The 21030-nt window shown below is 38.4% G+C and overlaps 1 protein-coding gene and 1 non-coding gene across 4 annotated transcripts in view; both read left to right on the forward strand.

Moving 5' to 3' along the window:
• Positions 1 to 21030, forward strand: part of GALNT7 (polypeptide N-acetylgalactosaminyltransferase 7) — a 178081-nt gene that overhangs the window by 36139 nt on the left and 120912 nt on the right. The window lies entirely within an intron of this gene.
• LOC132537282 (U6 spliceosomal RNA) lies at positions 8914 to 9020 on the forward strand. Its single transcript, XR_009548741.1, has one exon. It is a non-coding gene; the product is annotated as a U6 spliceosomal RNA (small nuclear RNA).

Below are 21030 nucleotides of genomic sequence, written 5' to 3' on the forward strand. Positions count from 1 at the left end.
GACGCTATTCTGCAAGGCTCCTTTCCCACCCCATGATAGACCTTCTCTCCTAGGATGTCAGCACAGAAAGTTCCTGATCTCGCAAGCCACTGAGCTCAGGCAGCTCTGGGTACATTGCAATTCAAGGAATATGATCTATAGAAACATTTCAGTATAACATGACTCATTCTAGCCAGAAAAATGAGTCTTTGTTTCCTGACAGGAAGGATGCCAGGAAAACCTGTGCTGTGTATTCTCTGTGGGCATGGAGCCCGTATTGGATCATAGGATTTCAGCTGTTGGAACTCCTTCATTGACTCTTTAATAAACATACTTAGAGCAAAATGAAAAATGGCCACCTTTCCATAAATATCTATCAGAAGCCAAAGAGAACAGAAAAATCACTCTTCCTGTTTTTCCTTTGCCTTTGTTTTATTAGTCCTGTCCTTTCTAGTTCTTCAACAGACAAAAAAAAAATTATTTTGTGGAAGATACTTTGTTGAAACTTAGTTGCAGACTTGACCAGCAGAAAAATAAATGCAAGCCACATATATAATATTAAATTTTCTACACATTTTAAAGCTTTTCTTAACAACCTAAGTGCAATTAGTTTTAATATTTTGTTGAACTCAGTATACTCAATGTATCATTTCTACATAAAGTCAATATAAAAGTATTAAGAAACTTTAAATTCTCTCTCTCTCACTCACTCTAACTCTCTCTCTCAGTCTGGTAAAGTATTTTACACTTTATAACACATCTCACTTTGGACCAGACATACTTCAAGTTCTTAGAAGCTACAGGTAAGCTCATACTTCAAGTTCTTAGAAGCTACAGGTGAGCTCTTCTAAATTTTGGATTGCCCTTGCCTTTGAATTAAACATAACTGTTTCTAGTTTTTAGGCATGCTTATCTAGAGCCATTCAGGAAATGTTTTTAAAAATTTACATTTCTACCTGTACCTCCACTAGATCTACAGAGGTAAATAGCTATGTGTGAGCCTGGGTATGTGCTCTGGAGAAGGTGCACAGGTGATTGTGACAAGTACTTGATTTTTAAAGCTTCGTCCTGTTTCTTCATTTCACCTTGGACTAAACACGTCCATAGTGATCAAACAGCCTTTCCACAGAGAATAATGATGCAGCCCTGAGTCTTGCAGTGACAAACATGGCCTCCTTTATGCTATGCCACCTTCTTGTCATTTGTAATGTACTAGACAAAAAAGCATACTAATATTTTGTGTCAATTTTCAATAACAAAAAGAACTGGCAACAAAAAGAATGTTTAGATTGTCAGGAAATTGCAGGTAGTGATATATGCTGTGTACATGGATCAATGCATGCATGCATACACAAAGACACATACAACCTAAATACTATGGTTAATTGGCATAACACTGGATTTTGCATGTATTTCCACTCTCTTGAAATCTTTTAGTGGTTATAATTAGTCCTTAGCATTATGGATTACTATTTTTAGACAGCTTTTACCAATCTATATCAAAATAACAATTGGGGGTTATTGCAATTATTTTAGTGTAGCCCTGGACATTATGACCTAAAATTTTCTTTAGCCTATTTATTTTCAAAGTGTGAGAAACACACTCAGTTCTAGTACTTTCAAATTAAAATTTCCTGTCTCTAATGATAAGACTGCTAGTGATCATCAAGCAGTATGGTTGATTCCTCTATAATTTTATGGGAGTTTTTTACAGAATGAGTCATAATGACTTTCTTCTCTTTCTTGACATGGAGCTGACTAAAGCAGTACATGAACAACACTGAAAGATAAATCTCAGAAAGGGCACCCAGAGGTAACATTAGAATCGTTTTAAATTAGTTGAAGATAAGGAGAAAAATGTTTGCTTTTTAGAACTCATTTCGTATGAACTGATTACATGTAAAAAGATAATCCAACAGTCTTACTTAAAGCATGTGAATATAACAGAAAATATCTTGGTTTTTAATCCTTGCTTATTTTATATTTGAATCTACAGAAGTTACAAGTCATTAACAAATCTTATCGAAAACTTCTGTATAAATAGTCACTGGACTTTTTAAAAAGTCCTAGACTGAACAAACTTTTTAAATTTTATTTTTATTTATTTATTTATTGCCTCCAAGGTTATTGCTGGGGCTCGGTGCTTGCTCACGAATCCACTGCTCCTGGAGGCCATTTTTTTCCCTTTTGTTACCCTTGTTGTTTTATCGTTGTTGTAGTTATTATTATCGCTGTTATTGATGTCATTGTTATTGGATAGGACAGAGAGAAATGGAGAGAGAAAGGAGAAGAGAAAGATGGACACCTGCAGACCTGCTTCACCTGCTTGCCTGTGAAGCGACACGGGTGGGGGAGGCGGGGCTCCAACCGGGATCCTTCCGCCAGTCCTTGCACTTTGCACCAGGTGTGCTTAACCCGCTGCACTACCACCAGACGCCCCAAACTTTTTTTTATATTTGTTATTAATAGTATGTTACAAGATTGTAAGGGTACAGTGTATAGTTCCGCACCACACCCACCACCAGTTATTTATCCCCAGCATCCTACCTCTCAAAGATAACTACCATAGTTCTCACAAGTCTTCACATTAGTGAAACCATCCTGTAGTTTAGACTGAACAAATTTTTAACAATACAGGGTGGTTATATGGCTCCCAGCTGAAAGAGCCTTGAGTTTGGATTCTATGCAATGTTGAGAGAGAGAGAGAGAGAGAGAGAGAGAGAGAGAGAGAGAAAGAGAGAGAGAGGTCCAACAGTTGGTGCAGTTAATAAAACAAGACTGTCAAGCATGAAGTCCTAAATTCAGCCTCTGACATCGCATGTGCTAGAATGCTCTGGTTCTCTCTCCCCTCCTCTCTCTCTTACTCATTAATTAATAAATCTTAAATGTTCTTTTAAAAAAGATTGGTTTTTATATTAACTTTGAGGGTTTCACAACAAGATTTAAAGGAAAGCAGAAAGGTTTTCCATATATTCCCTCACTCCCAACCTCCATAATTCTTCCATTATTAATATTTTACTCTAGACACAGTACCTTTGTTACAGTTGATGAACCTACACTGGCACATTATACTTAGGCTAAATTGTTTATAGTTTGCATTAAGAATCACAATTGGTGTTGTACATTCTGTGGGTTTGGTCAAATGTATGTATGGCTGTATCTATTATTATGCTATCATTTTTTCGCTGCCCTAAAAATTCCTCTATGTCCTACCTATGGACACCCTCAATCACTGATCTTTTTTTTTTCCATCTCCATAAATTTGCCTTTATCTTTACAAATGAAAAATTTAGACTCAGATAGAAAAGACAAAGGGATTAACTCTAACTCACACAGAGATTACTTATTTCACCAACTGCTTTTTAAGATATAAATTTATTTTTTTTGGAATGTATGCACATATTAAGAGATGGTTTGCTACAACATAAGGATTAAAGTATTTTGAAAACTATTTATTGGAGCTATAAATGGAGTAGGGTAAAGACAATAGCAATAGGACTTCAGTATTGAAAAGTGCTGTCTTCCTTTTGCTATTGTGCATTAAACAGAGAATAATTATTTCTAAGCATGGGGTAGATGGCATAATGGTTATGTAGAGACTCTAATACCTGAGGCTCCAAAGTCCCAGGTTCAATTCCCCACACAACCTTAAACCAGAGTTGAACAGTGCTCTGGTAAAAAAAACAAAAACCAAATAATTATTTCTTTAAAAATGTACATACTGAGGCTTTAATATAGGAAATATATAGTGTTTATTGTGCCAGCTTGGTGTCCATAAAAGACTGAGCCCTGGGAGTCGGGCTGTAGCTCAGCGGGCTAAGCGCAGGTGGCGCAAAGCACAAGGTCGGCATAAGGATCCTGGTTCGAGCCCCCGGCTCCCCACCTGCAGGGGAGTCGCTTCATAAGCGGTGAAGCAGGTCTGCAGGTGTCTATCTTTCTCTCCCCCTCTCTGTCTTCCCCTCCTCTCTCCATTTCTCTCTGTACTATCTAACAATGACAACATCAATAACAATAATAACTACAACAACAATGAAAAACAACAAGGACAACAAAAGAGAAAATAAATAAAATATTTTTTTAAAAAACTTAAAAAAAAAAAAGACTGAGCCCTGGGAGTCGGGTGGTAGAGCAGTGGGTTAAGCACAGGTGGCACAAAGCGCAAGGACCGGCTAAGGATCCCGGTTTGAGCCCCCAGCTCCCCACCTGCAGAGCAGTCACTTCACAGGCAGTGAAGCAGGTCTGCAGGTGTCTATCTTTCTCTCCCCCTCTCTGTCTTGCCCTTCTCTCTCCATTGCTCTCTGTCCTATCCAACAACAACAGCTATGACAACAATAACAAAAATAACTACAAGTGCAACAAGGGCAACAAAAATGGAAAAGGTAGCCTCTAAGAGCAGTGGGTAGTGCAGGCACCGAGCCCCAACAATAACCTTGGAGGCAAAAAAAAAAAAAAAAGAAGAAAAAAAAGACTGAGCCCTGAGCACAGTGGTACTTAACCTTTTCTATAGTTATCAATGTTCCTATAGTAACTCATAACAACAAGCTTAACATGTTACTTTTTTTTTGTATGTATGCAGAGAGTACAACCATACAGAGATCATAGCTTGTTTGGGTTATCAGCAGACTCTTGGGCAGAAGCAGCAGATTCTAAGGCCACTTTGATTACAGCAGTAGAAAGCCCGTTTATGCTGGAAGGAGGAGGAAGATTGCTGCCAACTGCATTTTTCTTTAAGAAGTTACCCCTTGCTATTCTCTTTAAAAGCTAAACCCTGCTTGCTTCAGTAGCTCTTAGTTGACTGCTAATGTATTAAGTATCAGAGAAAATTTTCATTAGTGATTTAAGTGGACCTGATAATCAACAGAAAACTCTTTGAGTGCTCTGACATACTTTGTATTGAAAATCCTTAATCTAAGCAACAACAAAAATTTTTTTTCTCCTGTTATATTCTCCTCCTGCCTAGTGGTTACTTCTTTTCATTGTGGACATTGTTTTTATTATAGAATTAAACAGATAAGCCTGATCCTCAACTCCGTAAGCTACTTAGGTTATTCCAGTGAGGAGCTACTTTCTCTAAACTTGGGGAGTTTGTCAGAAGTTAAGCAATTGTCATTTGAAAATGTTAAGGGAAACTAGGCTGAAAGCTTTAAAAAAAAAAGAAGAAGAAGAAAAAAGAAAGAAAGAAAGAAAAAGTTATTCCTAGGACAATGTTTGATCAGGCAATGAGCAGTAAGTCAAGCTGGGATGGACAAATGTGGATAAGCACACACTATTTTAGAAGAGTCCCAGATGTTTTTACTATGTGATGTACTTTACAATCAATAAAGAATAAAGAAGCTGTTTGCACATATCCTTGAAAACTCTGTGCAGTGATTATTTCTTTATAGTATTTTCAGGTCTTTCAGCCAAAAACATTGGTAATAGCGCTTATTGAAATTAAATATTATTCATGAAATTAAGGTATTAAATTTCAAAAATAAACTGGTGACGGACTAGGAAGGTGATTCAGCAGGTAGAGTGCAGATCCCCAGCACAGCATATATTCAAATAATATTCCGACCCTCATTTTTTCACTCATTAAATAAAAATTTAAAACAATACAGCTGTTCTAATAAAGTTCTGATATGCATATAATATATTAAATCTGGTGGGGGTTTTTTACTATTTTTTTAAAGATTGTTTTTCCTTGAAGTGTTTTATGATATTGTTGTTTTCTTGGGGGCACAGTTTCACATCTCCCTAAAATATATGTGCTGCAATTTTAAATCTTATTTTTCTTTTTGAATGTTTTTTTCTTTTTCTTTTTTTTTTTTAAATTCTTTATTGGGGGATTAATGGTTTACAGTAGATTATAAAATACAGTAGTTTGTACATGCATAACATTTCTCAGTTTTCCACATAACAATACAACCCCCACTAGACCCCTGATCTGCCATCATGTTCCAGGACCTGAACCCTCCACCTATCCCAGAGTCTTTTACTTTGGTGCAGTACACCAGCTCCAGTCCAAGTTCTGCTCAGTGTTTTTTCTTGTGATACCATTTTTCAACTTCTGCCTGTGAGTGAGCTCATCCTATATTCATCCTTCTGTTTCTGACTTATCTCACTTAACATGATTTCTTCAAGCTCCATCAAGATGGGGTGAAAAAGGTGAAATCACTATTTTAAATAGCTGAGTAGTATTCCATTGTGTATATATACCACAGCTTGCTCAGCCACTCATCTGTTGTTGGACACCTGGGTTGCTTCCAGATTTTGGTTATTACAAATTGTGTGATTATGAACATAGGTATACATAAATCTTTTTGGATGGATGTGTTTGGTTCCTGAGGATATGTCCCCAGGAGAAGAATTGCAGGGTCACAGGGTAGGTCCATTTCTAGCCTTCTGAGAGTTCTCCAGACTGCTCCCCACAGGGGTTGGATCAGTTGACATTCCCACCAGCAGTGCAGGAGGGTTCCTTTGACCCCACAACCTCTCCAGCATTCATTGCTGTTACCTTTTCTGATGTATAACATTCTCACAAGAATGAAGTGGTATCTAGTGTTGTCTTTATTTGCCTTTCTCTGACAATCAATGACTTGGAGCATTTTTTCATATGTCTGTTGCCTTTTGTATCTCTTCTGTGGTAAATATTCTGTTCTTATCCTCTCCCCATTTTTGACTGGGGTCATTTCTTTTCTTGTTGCTGAGTTTGGTGAGCTCTTTATATATTTTGCCTATCAGCCTCTTGTCTGATGTGGTGCATGTAAAGCTCTTCTCCCACTCTGTGGGAGTTCTCTTTGTTTGGGTGGTAGTTTCTTTTGCTGTGCAGAAGCTTTTTAATTTGATGTGAATGTTTTCCATTAACATCCTTTTCTGTTATTATCAGAAAGAATTCTTTTTTTTTTTTTTTTGCCTCCAGAATTATCGCTGGGGCTCTATGCCAGCACTATGAATTCACTGCTCCTGGAGGCTACTTTTTTCCATTTTATTGGATAGGACAGAGATAAATTGAAAGGGGGAAAGATAGACACCTTTAGATCTGCTTCACCGTTCCTGAAGCTGAAGCAACACCTCCTGCATGAGATGCCAGGGGCTCATACTATACCGTTAAGTGGTGCACTGCCTGTCCCCCAGAAAGCAGAAAAAAATTCTTCATCATTTGTATAGCAACTCTGATATATGACTGCGGCCTTTTAGATAAGTTTAAATGGATTATGCCACTGTGTTCTTCTGAAACATTAGCTTTTGCACATTACTGATGTTTTATTGTTTAAAAGTTAATATAGGTTTTTTTTTTTTTTTCATTGTTCCAGGCAAATGTGGCAGACCTCAGACAATCTCTGGTTTATCCCCCCCCACACACACACACACACAGAAAAGAAAAAGAAAAAAATCTGAGGACTGGGTGGTGGTGCACCTGACTGAACACACATGTTACAGTGCTCAAGGACCCGAGTTAAAGCCCCGATCCCCACCTGCCTAGGGAAGACTTTGTGAGTGATGAAGCAGTGCTGCAGGTGTCTCTCTGTTTCTCTCCCTCCCCTTTCTTCTCAATTTCTGGCTATCTCTGTTCAGTAAATGAATAATGAAAAATTTTAAAGAAAGAATCTGAATACCTCTGAAAATAATATACCACTGAATGTAATTTTTTTTTTGCAGTACCTATGACCATTAGTCTGTATCCTTTAATCTTGATGTTTCAGTAGTTCAAGTTTTATTTCCTTTAAACAATAAAGTTCAATTCAAAAGACAGAATAAATGCACAGCTCTTCAAACACTCTTGGAAAAGGGTGTACACTGTGATAAGTATTTCCGCCTTTAGATTTTGATAACCTAAGAAGCTTTATTTTGAGAAGTTGTTGACTGTGGTTTGGCCCAGATTACTCTGTCAAGTCTAGTGGCCGGAGGCTTCTTATCTCTCACTATGCTACCCCATGGGACATGGTGTATTCCAAGAGAAGAAAAACAAGATCTCAGAGTGATTAAATCAAATCTATAGGGGACCGAAGGTACTTAGAAAACTTAAGATTTTAAGAAATCTTCAAACAGAAAGGGGCAGAGAGACTCAGATGAGCCCTAAGGAAAAGTTAACTGCTAAGAACAAGTACACACTGTCCATCTTCTCAAGCCTGAGAGTCAGATTACTGGCATTGGGAACAGAGTTTGTAAAATGTGGTGATGAAATCAAGTAGGAACCTGTTCCCTTCCCTTTCATTCAGCCACCTAAATTTATAGCTTTATACATTTTTTTTCTTCAAATTATAGTCCTCCAAGTCCCAGTATTTGGAGAGTGTTTTCCAAAATGTTATTCATCACCTCTCTCCTACCAGTAGCAACAGCACCCCCTGGCATCTGTCCCATGGTTGCACTTCAAGAATACACCAGCTGCCTTGCTGATGGCCAAATGCCAGTTCATGTAGCCAAGTTGTGGTTTGGACACGTGGACCCATTCCTTTTGGTAACCTTATCATAATTGCTTGCTTTCTCCCCTACTGGTACTAAAGAACTTAGAATGCAGATGCTATGATTTTTATCTCTAGAGCTGAGGCTGCAAAGAAAGTGAGAGGAAAAGCAAACCAGCTCTCCAAGAAGTTCTGAATTACCTCCCCCCATCTCTTTTCTCTTTTTAATCTACTTGAGTCCACATTAAGGATTAGAGCTGGTAGCAGGGGAGAGTTCATTGTGACCCCTTCCCTCGGGGGGTTAGGTGGGAGAACTCCTTGTAATGAAACTTACCAGGGCTCAAGAGGACCTTTCAAGGAGCATTCAGACAGTCTCTTGAATATAATTAGACACCTAAAGAAAGTTGACCCAAAGGCTCGGGTTCCAGTTCCAGTAGTAATATTAGTATCACTAATAGCTAGTAATCACTTGTAATTAGAATCACTATTAAGATATTAGTGTCTGTCCCTTGCTGTGAACACAGTAATCTTTTATTTAGGACAACAAGCAGAGCTGGATTTGGCAGCACATATACTAAAACTGGAACAATACAGAGATGATTAGCATGGCCCCTGAGCAGGGGTGATATGCAAATTCTTAAAGAATTCTATGTTCGCCCCCAAAATCTTTGTGTGGAACGATTTCTCTGGACTATCTTAACGAACTGCCTAAGGACATTTTAAAATGATAAAATTACAGAAAGATGAAATTGATATGTAAAATTCAGAAATAAAATTATTTGATAATGTAAAATTTAATAATGCATTAGGCTTAACTACCACTAATAAACTACAAATTTGAAGGCTTCCTCCTATGATACAGTAAAACTCCTTTTTTTGAATTAACTATGAAGCTAAATATTTCTAGTTAATGAAATACAATTATAGAACCATATAAAAACTACAGTTCCTTTTGTCAGTGACTTTTATTTTGTTTTATTTTATTTATTTATTTTTTTGCAGCCAGGTTATAACTGAGGCTCAGTGCTGGCACTATGAATCCACCACTCTTAGCAACCTTTTTTTTCCCCCCCTCGGTATTTTTTGTTTGTTTGCTTTTCTATTTTACATGATAGGGCAGAGAGAAATTGGGGGGTAGAGGAGAGGGAGATGCCTACAGACCTGGTTTTTGGCTTATTAAGCTTTTCGCTTGCAGGGGGAGGATCTGAGCTCAGAGCTGGGTCTTTGTGCATGGCAGTGTATGCACTCAACCAGGTGCACCACCGCCTGCCTTGCCAGTGGTTTTGAATCTTATGGTAATTAGGATTGGGCTAGACAATAACAGTTGAGTCTAAGTTAGTAATGTATTCTATATACCCTTACTTTAGTAAAAAGTATTTTTATTTATGAGTCAGTATTCCACTATTTTGTCCAATATCTAGTAGCTGTCTGACATCTGCGAGAACATAAGATTGAAGTGAAAGACATTTTTTAGTTTGTAAATTTTCAAACAGTTTTTCAAAAGAAAAATAATCTTTTTTTTATTCTTTGCTTAAATGGTAGCAGGTGGTGGTTTTGCCGTTTGTATTTTTTCTTAAACCTTCATGCCCACATCTATCCATATGTACTTCAAGACACAGTGAAGATGAAATTTAATACAGATGGAACCTCTGTGCAGACTTAATATGGCACAGATATTTCACATTCTGGTTTCACTCTGATTGTCATTAATGGCTGGGCTGTTAAACTGCAATGTTTCTTATAGAAAGAAGATTATCACTGTTAAGATATTCCATCTTAAAGGGGCTGGGGGGGTGGGGTGGCTAAGAGTGTTGACAGTTGTTTTTTGTTTGTTTTTGCCTCCAGGGTTTTTGCTGGGGTTTGGTGCTGGCACTAGATAGAGACAACTGGTGGCGGCCATCCCCACCCCCCATTTTATTGTGTAGGACAGAGAGAAATTGAGGGGGGAGGGGGAGATAGAGAGAGTGGATGAGAGACACCACCTGCAGACTTTCTTTACCACTTGTGAAGCGTCCTCGCTGCAGGTGGAGAGCAGGGACTCCAACTTGGTGCTTGCACATACTATGTGTGCTTAACCAGGTGCACCACTGCCCGGGCCCCCAGCAATTGTTTATTAAATACCACCATAAAACCATCAGGCTCCAGAGAATTCTCTGATTAAATTTCATTATAACCTTAATTTCTCTGACTGAATCACTTCATTAAATCTTTTCCTGGTATATGGAGAGCAGGATAGAAAGACAGATTAAATTCTGCTAATTTATTATTCATTGGGCTTGGCTGAGTTTCTTAAAAAGTTTAAATGATGATAAAGATAGATCATAGACTGGTTTATCTTTGCATCCTAGCTTAGCTGTTTTCTGTAGATTAGAAGCCATTTCATTTGTGAATGAAATATAGCTTCAAATATTAAAAATGAATCTCATTTAACTCCTCCAAGCTAAAAAGTGATTGCTGGAATTTGGGGGCTGAATGAGTAGTTCATTACAGTTACTGCTCTAATTGAATAAACATGAGGTTTTCTAAAAAGCCAAGAGGCTTGAGCTTTGAGAGACTTTTCTTTTTTCCTTTACTGCCAGCTGGGGCTCAGTGCCAGCACTATGGTTCCTGCAGCCATTCTCCTCTCCCTTTTTTTCTTTTTTCTTTAATGGGACAGAGAGAAATTGAGCAGAGGAGATAGAGAGGGAAAGAGAAAGACACCTACAGACCTGCTTCACTGCATGTGAAGTGTCTGTGCTGCAGGGGGTGGGGGAGGGAGCTTGTACCTGGGTCTTTGCACATGGTACTACGTGTGCTTATCTGGGTGTGCCACAGCTTGACCCCTCAACTTTTTTTTTTAGTATTATAAAGAACAGTAGATTACCATACTGAGTTCTCCTTGAATATTTTGTTTAGTTTGCTGTGGAAAAAACACACAGTGTTGACCATTGAGAAGTGTTTTGTGATTACTTCAGTAGTAGAATATTCAAATTTATTTGACTTCACCAACTCTTTAATTATCACTGTTCAAAGAAGTTGATCCAGTGAGACAAGACATAGACTTATATTTTCGCATGCCTCATAAAAGAAGCCAAACACTTAGTATGAGGGATAAAAATGGTGAAGACAATCTGGTGAGAGACCACATTTGGTTTCCTCTTTTGTTTAGTTCTTACCGAGTCACAAACCAATAGTTCTGTGCAATGCAAAAATTTAAAAAGCAGGGACAGGCTGGTGGTGCATCTGGCAGAGTACACACATTAGCATGCACAAGGACCCTGATTCAAGCCCCAGGTCCCCACCTGCAGGGGGAAGTAGTGCTACTTACTGCATCTCTCTTTCTCTATCGCAATCTCCTCCTCCCCTCCCAATTTCTTTCTTTCTCTGTCCAAAAAAAAGTAGAGAATATGGGGGAGGAGGAGGGCGGAAGTCCTTTACATTTTTTAAGTGAATTAATAGAACTATGCACATTTTTAAGTGAGGTAAGCCAGAAGATTCTCACTTATAGACGTACTTAAGAAGCAAGGGGAGAAAAGAGAAACATGGGGTGAACCTTGGTCTGAGTGGGGTGAATTGCAGCAAAGCATAAGGCTGTGGACTAGTGGAAGATGTGGGGCTGGGGCGGGGTGTCATCCAGCATCTAATACCTAGCGGTGAAAAGGCGCTTGGATTGGTGGTGGGAGAAGTGTACAGATACCTACCACGGGGAGATAGAAAAGTGTACCTGTGTGTCAACAGCTGTCCTCTAAACCTTTATTTCCCCCCAATAAAATGATAAAATCAATTTTAAAAACAATAAAAATAAATGTGAGCCAAGGAATAAAAAAAGAAAAACGAGTATTTTAAAAACATTACTGAGGGTAGTCTTCACTTACATTCAGAGGACATCATTATCGAACTAGTTTAAAGTTTTAAAATGATGCCTTTTCCTTTTTGTTCCACCTCCTCATGAATCTGTTGTTCAGAGTTCCTATAGAGCTGCTCTGCTCTACAGCATTGTTGTGTTTACAGCCTCTCAACACATGCTGACAGAATGGAGTGTTGCATTCACAGATAGCTCTACATTAGCTTAGTAATAGGTGTCCCATACTTATATTTGGTGCTGATTTATTAACTTGACTTTCTCCAAAGCTATCAATTATGAAACAGTAAAAATGTTCATATTCTCATGAATACTTCTTTAGAAATTTTAATGTGCCTCCACCCTCTCTTAATCTATTTTTTAATATTTATTTATGAATAAGAGGGAACAGAGCATTGCTGCAGCACAAAATGTGATGTTGGGGCTCAAACTCAGGATCTTTTATCAACTCCTGTAAGGATCTTGTGCTCAAACCACTGAGCCACCTTCCAATTACATTCTAATAAGGCCTTTATATAAAATGCTCCCCACACATTATCTTACCTGACCCTTTTGACAGCCCATCCAGGCTGGAGCTGATTACCTTCCCCCTACTGACACTGAGCTAACTGCCACTTACTGAGATTATACAGCTAATTAGTAGAAGATAATGGGCTGGGAGTTAGAACTCCTGACTTCTCTGTTAGAGCTGACATCAGTCCTCTATCATTGGCCTCCACTAGTGTTTAAAATAAAGTCACTACTAAGGTCAAAGCACTGGACTGCTCATTTCTGGTTCTGGATCCATTTTAACAATAGTAGTATAATTTTATTCCACAGTAAGAATCATCCTTAAAACAGTAGAATCATCCCATCTTAACCTCTACACTCATATCAGTGCTAGGAACCTGTTAAGTGGAGGTTCATAAACATGATCCATTATTTTAACAAAAAATGGGATTCCTCCAAAGCTGCCTAATAAATCATTTTGAGAATTTTGATCATTGATGTTTAATCATCAAAAAAAGTCAAGTTAGACCATATCTGTCTGTTGCATAGTTTCTTCCACTGTTGATTCCAAGCTCTTTAGAGATTTATTTATTTTTAATTTTTGTGTGTGAGAGAAAGAAAACAGACCATGTGCAGTGCTGGTGATCAAATGTGGGGTATCATGCAGTCAAATTGTGCTTTTGATTGCTGTGCTCAGTCCCACTGTCCAACTAGTATCCTGCCTTGTTCTTATCCATGCTAAATATTTATTCATTTCTTGAGTCAGTAGTAGGGTCAGGTGTTTTTTTTGTTCTTATAGTTCAAGATTTCTAAGCTTGAATTGCATTAGTAGCTCAATGCTGAACTAAGAGAAACAAGTCATACTGATTTTCATGTAATGTAATTCCCGTTCCTGTTCAAAATCTCCCCTGAAACTACTATCAGTCAAAATTGTGGGTGGCAGCCAACAGCTAGCTGAGCTATCCCTGCTTGGGATCCCCTCAGCTACAGCAAACTGGCCTTCAAATGTCCTTAGCAGCTACTCATATAGGTGGATGTTAACATGCATGTATGTAAAACAAATAACAAGCCCATGTATCTCTTTATGTACCACATATGGCTATAACTGCCTAGGACAGTGTTTGAAATAACGTGTACAAACCGTTAGTGTGTGTTGCCTTTGGAGAAGAGGCCAGTGGGAACTTTCACTTTATAGTTTGATTTTTCACTGTAGAAAGTAATCATCTAGTACTTGCCAAGTTTTAAAAATTTGCAGTTAAGAAAACAATTCTGGGATAGCAACCCAGGCATTTTTAATATAGTGGCAGTAATAAAGTGGCTTTTAAAGTTGGCACTCCAGTTTCATAATGGCCAAAAAATTATGAATGAGTCTATCTTTGTATCAGGTATCCTTGTCTTGGCTTATCTACAACTTCCTGATGGACATTTTACTTGGATGACTTGCTCTTCCTGCAAACCCTACAGTCCTAAAACCACATATATCTATCTCATGTGATTTATTTTTATTATTAATATGTTATCTGCACCCATAACAATTTAGTCAGCAAGTCACACATACTCCATCGTTGTTATTTGGCTTTTCATTTATAGCACAGTACATGTTTTCTCATTGCACACGATAGCTTCCTAACTAATCTTTCTGCTTCAGTCTCCCCATCTGTCATTAATTCCACATCAATGGCAGATTAAAAGTCTTACTGTACAGCTTGTTTATAATCTCCTTGTTGGCCAAACACACACACATACAGATATTTTTCTCTAATAAAATAAAAAATAAATAATTTGAATTTAAGCAATAGAATATCAGAATAATGTAGAGTTTTTTAAATGTTATTTTTTATTTCAAAAACATTTGTTTATTTATTTAGACAGAGAAGGAAACATAAATACAGGGAGACTGACTGAGACCAGAGTACTGCTTTGGCCATACGTGGTGTCAGAGATCAAACTTGGGGCTTCAGGTTTGCAAAGCATAAGTTTTTCCAACTGAGCTAGCTCTCAGCCCACTCTTAAAATTTTACAACAGAGTTTTTAAATATATAGAAAGTTGAAAGACACATACCATACAATGAACATCCACATAAACACCTCTTTAATCCAACACGTTAATAACTTGACAGATTTATTTTCATTCTCTCTTTCTGCCTTCCCTTCCTTCTGCTAGACACAGGCCTGTTTATATAGATCATGACTTGATTGACTCGAGATAAGACTTTATTGATAGAATACTTCATGTTTCATCACATCAGGAGGCAACAGATGCCAGAATCTTTCACTATTAATGATGCTGTTGACAGAGAGAAAACCAGGGAGGAGGGAGATAGCCTTCTACAACATTGCTCTATCAACTATGAAGTCCCCTATTCCTGCACCTTTGCACTCCTTTCAAATTCTCTCTGTCCGATGAAATAATAAAATAAAAAAATTAGAAAATGCTTATAAAAAATTTTCACTTTTTTTTTAGGTCATCACTACTTTCTAGAAACCTGGCAGTAAGCAAAGCCTAGAATATAAGAAATGTGCTGAAAATATTATCTCAGTGAGACCTGCAATATGATAAAAACTGAGGTGCGTTCCAGCAATACTAATGTGCCTCAGAGGGTGAAAATGCTGGTAACTCTTCCTCAATGTCAATGTAGGGGGGAGGGAGCCCAACTTTTATTTACTTCACATGTGTCAGTGGCAGACAAACAGAGCATTTTTGAAAAACATTTTATGTTTCTGTGAAATCAGAATAGCAAGCATAGAAATTTCATTTACTGTGCCAAAGTAAGTAAGTAAAAACAATTTCTGTTTTTTGTTCTGTTGAAATGAAGTCAAATGAGTATATCATTTAAAGTATATAGCATTTCCTTACTTCCAAATATTCACCTTGATTGGCGCACCTTATAGTAGGTTATTACTACTTTTTGAGGTGTTAATTAGGTTGTCAAAATTATACATTTATTTATTTATTTTCCTTCCAGGGTTATTACTGGGGCTTAGTGCCTGTACCATGAATCCACTGCTCCTGGAGGCCATTTTTTTCCCTTTTTGTTGCCTTTGTTGTGGTTATTATTGTTGTTGTTGATGTCGTTCGTTGTTGGATAGGACAGAGAAAAATCGAGAGAGGAGGGGAAGACAGAGAGGGGGAGAGAAAGATAGATACCTGTAGACCCACTTCCCTGCCTGTGAAGTGACTCCCATGCAGGTAGGGAGCCAGGGGCTCAAACTGGGATCCTTTCACTGGTCCTTGAGCTTTGCGCCATGTGCGCTTAACCCGCTGAACTACTGCCTGACCCCCAAGTATAGCTTTGTTTAGAATTGCCAAAACAATATTGAGAAAAAAGAACAGAACTGGAGGCACCACACTCCCAGATCTCAAATTGTATTATAGGGCCATTGTCATCAAAACTGCTTGGTACTGGAACATGAGTAGACACACTGACCAGTGGAATAGAATTGAAAGCCCAGAAGCAACCCCCCCACACATTTGGACATCTAATCTTTAACAAAGGTGCCAAGACAATTAAATGGGGAAAGCAGAGTCTCTTCAACAAATAGTGTTGGAAAAAATGGGTTGAAACATGCAGAAGAATGAAACTGAACCACTGTATTTCACCAAATACAAAAGTCAATTCCAAGTGGATCAAGGGCTTGGATGTTAGACCAGAAACTATCATATACTTAGAGGAAAATATTGGCAGAACTCTTTTCCACATAAATTTTAAAGACATCTTCAATGAAAGGAATCCCATTACAAAGAAGACTAAGGCAAGCATAAACCTATGGGACTGTATCAAACTAAAAAGCTTTTGCACAGCAAAAGAAATCACTACCCAAATCAAGAGACCCCTCACAGAATGGGAGAAGACTTACATGCCATACATCAGACAAGAGGCTAATAACCAGAATATATAAAGAGCTTGCCAAACTCAACAACAAGAAAACAAATAACCCCATCCCAAAATGGGGAGAGGACATGGACAGAATATTCACCACAGAAGAGATCCAAAAGGCCGAGAAACACATGAAAAAATGTTCCAAATATTTGATTGTCAGAGAAATGCAAGACAACAATGAGATACCACTTCACTCTTGTGAGAATGTCATACATCAGAAAAGGTAGCAGCAGCGAATGCTGGAGAGGTTGTAGGGTCAAAGGAACCCTCCTGCACTGCTGGTGAGAATGTAAATTGGTCCAACCTCTGTGGAGAACAGTCTGGAGAACTCTCACAAGACTAGAAATGGACCTACCCTATGCTCCTGCAATTCCTCTCCTGGGGATATATCCTAAGGAACCCAACACACCCACCCAAAAAGATCTGTGTACACATATGTTCTTAGCAGCACAATTTGTAATAGTCAAAACCTGGAAGCAACCCAGGTGTCCAACAACAGATGAGTGGCTGAACAAGTTGTGGTCTATATACACAATGGAATACTACTCAGCTATAAAAAATGGTAACCACCATTTTCAGCCGATCTTACATGGACCTTGAAAAATTCATGTTAAGTGAAATAAGTCAGAAACAGAAGGATGAATATGGGTAGGTGAAGGGGAAAGTACAGGCCCTGGAAAAGGATGACAGAAGACCTAGTGGTGGTTGTATTGTTATATGGAAAACTGGGAAATGTTAATGCCTGTACAAACTATTGTATTTACTGTCGAGTGTAAAACATTAGTTCCCCAATAAAGAAAATTTTAAAAATAGTATGCCTTTATTGAAAATAAACTGCTTCTTGTTAGTAGCATTGTACTACTTGTTAGTAGTATTGTATTTAAAGATGTATTCTTGTTAATAGCATGGTATTTAAAAATGAAGAAAAAGTTTACGGAAATGAGTGTACAGTGATTCTAAGGAATATGTTTAGGTTTGGTTATTTTAAAAGTCTTAAAGTTATCAATTTATGTAGCTAAAATTTATGAAAAACTTGTAAATGTCTTCCTCTCTGGAGCATAACACTCTCTATCAAATAATAAATAAATTTTAAAAAATTGATTTACCACCTATTTTTTTTTTCATTTCCTTCATTTTTTCTTGTACTGTTAAGCCTTTGGGGGCTTCATGAAACTTTGCTCACTTTGACCAACCATTCTCATGAGCACTATAATCAATGTAGCCCTCCTTTCCCATTTATTCATAGGTATCAAGATAAACATGTGACTTACCTTTGCATTACTAAGTAAAAGAATAAAATCTTTTTAGTTAAAAAAGAAAAAGAACATCTGAATATCCTAGTATCAAAGGATTATGACTTAATGAAAATAAATATGTTGCTCATGATATTTACTTTTAGAAATATGGATCCAGGAGACATGTTTCCTACTGGGTTGGTACTAATATTATTTTGCTTAGAAGTCCCTATTATTTTCTAGAATCTCACCTTTGGTTCCAAAGAGATACTAGGGTTATACCACTTGAGCAGTGTCTGTGTGACCAGTTGAAGTTTGTTGAAATGTGTCAGAGCAGCAAAAATTCACATGTATGATTGACTGGCTTCTCTCAATTGACTATTTCTCAATAGCTGCTGTACTTCCTTTCATCAAAATGCAAAAAGAAAGGAAGGAAGGAAGGGAGGGAGGAAGGAAGGAAGAAAAGGGATTTGGGCGGTAGCACAGCAGATTAAGCGCTCGTGGCGCAAAGCTCAAGGACCTGCAGAAGGATCCTGGTTCAGCCCTCTCTTCCCCACCTGCAGGGGAGTGGCTTCACAAGCAGTGAAACAGGTCTGCAGGTGTCTATCTTTCTCTCCCTCTCTGTCTTCCCCTCCTCTCTCCATTTCTCTCTGTTCTATCCAACAACGATGGCAATAATAATAACTACAACAATAAAACAACAAGGGCAACAAAAGGGAATAAATAAATAAATATTAGAAAAAGAAAAAAATTCTGCAATCAAATTATTATTTATAAATCGTTCTAAAAAGAAGTGTAAATATTATGAGCCCAGTTCAGATATCCTGAAAAACCTCTCAAGTTAAGTTTCTGGTACATTTTTTAAAAATATTTATTTTATTTATTTATTCCCTTTTGTTGCCCTTGTTTTATTGTTGTAGTTATTATTGTTGTTGTCGTTGTTGGCTAGGACAGAGAGAAATGGAGAGAGGAGGGGAAGACAGAGAGGAGGAGAGAAAGATAGACACCTGCAGACCTGCTTCACCGCATGCGAAGCGACTCCCCTGCAGGTGGGGAGCCGGGGTTCGAACCGGGATCCTTATGCCGGTCCTTGTGCTTTGCGCCACCTGCACTTAACCTGCTGCGCTACAGCCCGACTCCCATTCTGGTACATTTTTAAAGTATTTTTCTGAATTCCTATGAAGTGGAAGTCATCAAGCAATGCTAAGTAGCTTAACGTTGTGACTAAATGCTCAGAATTAGGAAGGACAGACCTCAGATTTAGGTCCTAGGTCACTTAATATTATGAGACACATGTGATTTCTCTTATTTTTACTTTCTGACTATAAAATGTGAACAAAAATGGCAGGGCTTATCTTATAGGATTGTTAATGTGAAGTCAGGAATATTTAACATACAGTATCTACCTACTTTATTATTATCTTAATATTTAACATACAGTATGCTAAATATATATGAGGCAGACCTTCCTTTAGAAATATGGAGCCAGGCGGTGGCGCAGCGGGTTAAGCTCACATGGTGCGAAGCACAAGGGCCTCGTAAGGATACAGGTTAGAGTCCCTAGCTCCCCACCTGCAGGGGAGTCACTTCAGAGGTGGTGAAGCAGGACTGCAGGTGTCTATCTTTCTCTCCCTCTCTCTGTCTTCCCCTCCTCTTGATTTCTCTCTGTCGTATCCAATAACAACAAGGACGATAAACAACAAGGGCAACAAAAGGGGGAAAATAAAATTAAAAAAATGATAAAATAAAAAAAAAAGAAAAAAGAAATATGGAGCCAGGAAGAGCTGAAAGCTAGAGCCATGGTAGAGTATAGAATTTGCATTCATGAGGCTCCAGTTTTGATCCCTGGTACCAAAGGTGCCAGAACTGAGTAGTATCATCTGGTCTCTCTCTCATTTGATCTCTCTCTTAAAAAAATAAATATCTTTTTTAATGTGTTACCAAGGAATGAACTCAGGGCCTCATACATATGTGATACCACTCATTCAATGACCTCCTTGATTCAATTTTCTATATGTTTTTGTGAGAGAGAGATAGAAAGGAAAGATACCACAACACCTCTTCACCATCCATAGAGCTTCCCTCATGCTCTCCATGGTGCTTACAGGAGATAGCATGTTTCCTATTGAATTGGTATTTATTATTTTGGATGCGGTGTAGGGGCAAACAGAAATGTTGGAGAATTTTAGAGAAAAGGAAAAAAAATAATAATGGAAACACTTATTGGGCCAAAGTTGTAAAGGGCCTTTGAACTCTTCTCAATCAGAGCTTGCTGTCTTTAGGAGAGAAGAAAAACTAACAGAATAAAGAATTATAAAAGTACTGAGGATTAGAAATTCGCAGGAGGGCACAGTATCACTAGAACTACAACAGATGGCGAGGACTAAATCTTTATAAATGGAACTAGACCTAGAAATAGGAAGAGAAAAGCCAGGGCTGTGCTATTGACTCATGTTGGCAACATGAGCCAGACTCTTGAGGCAGGACCAGTACTGTTTTTTATGGTCTCCTGGAGAGACTAACTGACAGGAAAAGGACAACTGGAACTAACACACACTGGGAGACAGTAAGGCAAAGGGGCTTCACCACTCCAGGCTGACTTTTTTTTTTTTTAGATAGAAAGGGACAGAGGGAAAGACACCACAGTATTGAAATTTCGCTCAACACTGCGGGGGGGGGGGGGGGGGGGAGAGGAAGAGGAAGCATGGGTCACATGCATGCAAAACAGTCACTGTCCCAGTTAAGATAACTTTCCAGATCGAGGCAAAGCATTTTGAACCTGCTGTGTTAGAAAAAGAAGGGGGACATTTGGATGGTTTCTTTTATTTTTTTCAGTCCCTACCATGAAAGCTATTTTTATAGAGGATACCCAGAGGGAGTATAGGAACTATGTTGAAGGGGGGAAGAGGTATGAAAGACAGCAGTGTGAAGGGTGCCTAGGAAGAGAGAAATTTCTGTCTGTACTGATGCCATCCCTCCTATCATAGCAGAGGTGCTGCCCTCCTGCTCAGACCAAGCCCATTTCTCCTTTGACTTCACTACTGAACCCAGTTCTCAGAAACCACCCACATGCTTTTTTAAAATTCATTTTCACATTTCCTCTCTCTCTCTCCCTCCCTCCCTCTCTCTCTCTCTCTCTCTCCCTCTCCCTTCCCCCCTCCCCCTCCCCTGTTGTTTTCACTGGGCTGGCTTCACAGGCGGGTAACAGACGACCAGGGACT

Source organism: Erinaceus europaeus, chromosome 2, assembly GCF_950295315.1.
Source record: "Erinaceus europaeus chromosome 2, mEriEur2.1, whole genome shotgun sequence".
Taxonomy (NCBI): Eukaryota; Metazoa; Chordata; class Mammalia; order Eulipotyphla; family Erinaceidae; genus Erinaceus; species Erinaceus europaeus.